The 5,065-nt window shown below is 34.0% G+C and overlaps 1 pseudogene; it reads left to right on the forward strand.

Moving 5' to 3' along the window:
• The first annotated feature begins 2,719 nt into the window (after window positions 1-2,719).
• On the forward strand, window positions 2,720-4,158 carry LOC118930040 (TFIIA-alpha and beta-like factor; annotated as a pseudogene).
• The last annotated feature ends 907 nt before the right edge of the window (window positions 4,159-5,065 follow it).

The raw sequence follows: 5,065 nt of genomic DNA on the forward strand, positions 1-5,065 counted from the left end.
TGGACAGTGACTGCAATGGGGTTTGTGGGGACTTGGTAAAGGGGTGAGTCTAGTAAACATAATGTTCTTCATGTAATTGTAGATTAATGATAAGAAAATGTATTAAAAAACATGTATCTAACTCATGGAAATTAAGAATAAAGTATTTGGAAAACTGTAAGAGGGATCACTAATAGTAGTAAACAAAACTGAATTAAAAAAGCACTACTGATATTTAAAATCCCAAGAAGTGCAAGCATACTAAAATTCCTAAATGTACCAAATGAAAAAGAAGAACACACAGCTGAGGAAAGTAAACAAACCACGGAAAATATAAAATTATATGTAAAATATTTGAGACTCTTAAGTGATTAATTCCCTAAGAAAACACAATTGTTAATATATTGTAACATCAAAAAATGTAAATTTTTGACCAAGAACTAACTACCTCAGTATTTCCAAAATCATCACAATCAAATAACTCTTCTGGCACACTTGTTACATAAATCTTCTCCTGGAGAATCTCACCTAGTAAGGAAGACAGGACATTGAAATCAGTATTTTCAACAAGTACCCTGATGAATATTCTCAAGTATGTGAATCTTGCCCAAAGTTGCCAGGTCTAGAGTTCAGTACAAATGAATTATACATTTTCATAACTGTTTATGTCACAGGTTCCATAAAGTTTTTCAGAAGCTGCAAAAAGAAATAAAACTTCTTGTGAACTACCATAACTGTTATCAAACTATGCCAGCCATGAAAAGAAAATATAAAGCAAACTAGAAAACACAAAGGATTACTGTCACTAGTAGCTTATGTCTGAGTAAAAAAATCATCTGACACTATTAATTTCAGAAATACTATATTGCTTAATATAAGACTGATCCCCAAAGTGAAAACCAAAGAGAAAGGAAGGGTTTAATGAAACCAGAAATGATTATCTAGAACCTATTCTTTAAACAAGATGGCCTCTTGCTGCAGAGGCTGGAGTTTGCATTTGCCAAGAACATTAGAAGAAAGGCTGATAAAACCACATTGGCATGTAAATCCTACTGACTTCACCAGGTGCCTTAGTACCGATGAAAGGAAGATATTAGAGAAACATTAAGCCAGTTTTCCTATTGTTTTTGAAATGTATGCAATTCACTAAATTGATCTGGATCGTAAAGATATCAGTTTACTACATATTTTCTTTAGATAATTTCAGTTTTCATAGTACAGAGAAATGTAATAGAAGTAATTTGAAAAGTTGAGTTAGCCATCTGTTGGGGAGGACATATAAATCCTTTATGACTTCAGTGAAATTGTTTTTGATTTTTTAAAAAAATCAAATCAATATTAATGAAAAGTAGATCATTATTGTGCCTCTGTAGGCCCTCAAGATAAAAACTTTTTATCTGTATTAGTTACAGAAACACAGCAACAAATGCAACCGGCTAATGCCCTGGCTTGCCTAATGGTTATTGTGACAGTCCTCTCCAGCTTTTTACAAGTTTTGATTTCTTTCTGACATAAGGACACATTTTTGCCTCCTCTTCCCTCCCAGAGAAGGATATGTTAGAATGGATATTTGTCCACTTCTTTCTATCAAATGCTAATCATCCTCTCAGTTTTGCCTATTACTGCATGTTGAAGGACCCATGTGGTATTATTTAGATGTATACATGCTATGAACAGATGTAACATTTTAGATAAACAAGTCATAATTTGGTTAAAAGCAAATGTATTCAGCATTCAGTGAATAAGAACTGTTAATGATGGTATTTTCAAATACCATACATTACAATAAGGTTGAAGTTTTATATTACATGCCCCCAAAACACTATATAGAACATTTTATGTAGCAATTGTGGGCACACACATTAAGCAGATCTTTTATAAATAAGGATGAAACAGAATGTTAGAAATGACTTGGAAAATTATAATTTGTGTAGAATAGGAAGCATATTAGCAGTATTCACATTTTAATGGGCTGAATTGACAAAAGAGATACTTGGGAAGTGAACAAAATTTATAGGAATACATCTATTATCTAGCCATATGTCAGATATTTATATATATATACTACAACAAACACATCTCTGTAATTTGTTACTTTTACTCTTTATTTCCATTACAAGTTGAGACTCTGGGTTGGCTGGAGGAAACTTCTTGAAAGGAAAAGCTCTTTATGAACTTCCAGTTAAATAGATGTCATTCTCTAAAAACAATCACTTTAATCATGTTGTAACTAAGTTCTACTTATTCAAAGCTATTAAAACATAAATTTTTTTCATAATAGGTTGAAAAATTCAAAAATTCCCTTATTACATAAGGGTCTAAATAGATTAGTCATATAAAAATAGGTAAGTATTGTTACCTGATCCAAAATAGCATACATAATTATGTTAAAAATAACATATATAATTATGTGATTATAATTCATTTTTTGGCCATCCTCAAAATCTCTCACTCCTTGGAAATATAAACACAAAAAAACTTTTGGCCTTTGTGATTACAAGAATAACATTTTTAAACTTCTTCTATTATGTCTTCTTTGGAATTTTTATTTGTCTAATTTGAAGAGCTCAGTTCAGTTAATGAAAATGTTCTCATTAATATTTAGGAGATATTATATAAACACATTTATAACAACAACAACAACAAAAAAAACCCAGCATTCTGTCAGTGTTATAATAAGAATAACATGTCAGGTGCACCATGTGGCAGGCGCAAGGGCCGAGGCCCAGGAGCTGCTGCAATGACCTGTGTTGACCCTGTGCCTAAACTCTACAGATCTGTAATTGAAGATGTAATTGAAGGAGTGTGAGATTTATTTGCTGAAGAAGGTATAGAAGAACAATTCTTAAACGATTTGAAGCAGCTCTGGGAAACAAAGGTTTTGCAGTCTACAGCAATGGAAGACTTCTTCAGAAAAAGTGTCCCTTCACCTCTGTTCACCCTTCAGTTGCCACACAGCTTGCACCAAATATTGCAGTCATCAACAGCATCGTTAGTTATTCCTGCTGGTAGAACTCTTCTCAGTTTTACCACAGCAGAACTGGGTACTTCAAGCTCCAGTGCAAATTTTACTTCTCCTAGTTGCACATGCTATTCATGTGCCAGCAGGTGTGACACTACAGACTGCATCTGGTCAGCTTTATAAAGTCAATGTACCACTTATGGTGACACAGACTTGTGGAAGAGCAGGTGTTCTTCAGCATCCAATTCAGCAAGTATTTCCGCAGCTTGGGCAGCCTTCAGTAATATAGGCCAGTGTTCCATGACTGAACCCATATTCTCTTCAAGCAACTACTGAAAAATCACAGAGAATGGAAACAGTCCTCCAGCAACCCAAAATTCTTCATTCTGGGACACTGGCTGGAAATATTTAGAAAGTGCCACCAGTGTTATATTTCTACCTCCTCAAAATGAGCATAAAATCATGTTGGAAGCTTTGTTGAGTCACCCAGAAAGCTCACAGTTTATCAGTGCTCCAGGTGTTGTATTTCCTCCACAAGTGTCTCCAACTGATTCCAGCATGGAGCTGGTGCACAGTGTCTCAGCTAGCATGACCCAGAATCTATACAGTGGGCCCCTCTCCACAGGTCCTCAGAGGACTTGGCACCAGCACATGTCTGATATTCACCTTCACATTCTTAAAAATAGAATGTTGGAATTCGATTCTGAAAAGCAGCCAAGAAATAATGAGGAGCCCAGCGGCCTACCTGTCTCGGAGAAGGATCCGAATTCTCAGATGGATTTAAGCATTCAGACAACTGATGATGATATTAATGAAATAATCCAAGTAGATGGAACTGGTGATACATCTTACAGTGACGAAATAGGAAGTACAAGAGATGTAGATGAGAATGAATTTCTAGGAATTATTGGTGCCAGAAACCTGAAGGTACTTGAGGAAGAAGCTGATGGCATATCAAATGAAGATTCAACTGCCAACACTGGTGATAATGAAGACCCTCACATAGACATTGTGGAAGAGGACCTTTAAATTCTGGAGAAGAAGTTAGTGAGCAGGATGTGCCGGACTTGTTTGACACAGATAGTGTAATTATCTGTCAGTATGACAAGATTCATCAAAGCAAGAACAAATGGAAATTCTATTTGAAATATGGTATTATATGTTTTGGAGGAAATGACTATGTCTTTGCAAAAGCTGTTGGTGATGCAGAGTGGTAAAACTTATAAGCTCCATATATCATAAACATCAGTAGGACTATATTGCATATTGTGAAATTTATTTTTATTTTAAATATAGTTCAGTACAGAGCTGCTCAAATTTTTAGTTCACTGTGTGGAATTTAATAAAATTATAATTCAGATGTAGATACAAATAAAAAAAGAATAACATGTCATAGTTCTACACATTATAAAATAACATTCAACAGAACTTATTAGCAATTCTCCCCAATTGTTTAGTTTGACAAACTTGTCACGATTGCCCTGTCGCCCACTCACCTGCTGTCCATGACAGCTCTGATGCAAATTCACAATTGCTTGGGAAAAATTAGCAACCAGATTCAATTAGATTTATAAAGGCTAGTTTTTTTTTTAACTTTAGGTAAGCAAGACATGATAGAAAATTAGATTTTCTATATAGAATGCATAAATGCATACCTACACTGTAGTCAAAAGTCACAAAGAAGATGTGTCAAATATACTTACAGATTTATACAAATACTAAAGCATGATGGTGTAAATTGACCATAACAAATAATTTGGTATGGTTAGCTTTGCAATCTGCCACTTGCAAGTTACACATCCAATTGTCATTTCAAAACTCCATCCCACTGCGAAACTTTTTTTAATGACATGTTCAAATTATATTACTGCTGATTTTTATTTCTAGTTCTCATTCTCTGTTAAATGTTTCTTTTAAACATGAATTCACATTTTTTTAACTTCTGCCTCTGTATAGGCAAACATATGAATATTATCTCATGACAATATGAATATTTCATATTCAATGATAACTGAAAATTTTTAATATAAAACAAAACTTAAGGCATAGGTAGAGGGCTGAGAAATTTTGTGGGATCAAAAGAATGCCAGGTTAAAAATATACCTAGAAATGAATAAATTGGAA

The sequence above is a fragment of the Manis pentadactyla genome, chromosome 5 (assembly GCF_030020395.1).
Source record: "Manis pentadactyla isolate mManPen7 chromosome 5, mManPen7.hap1, whole genome shotgun sequence".
Lineage (NCBI taxonomy): Eukaryota > Metazoa > Chordata > Mammalia > Pholidota > Manidae > Manis > Manis pentadactyla.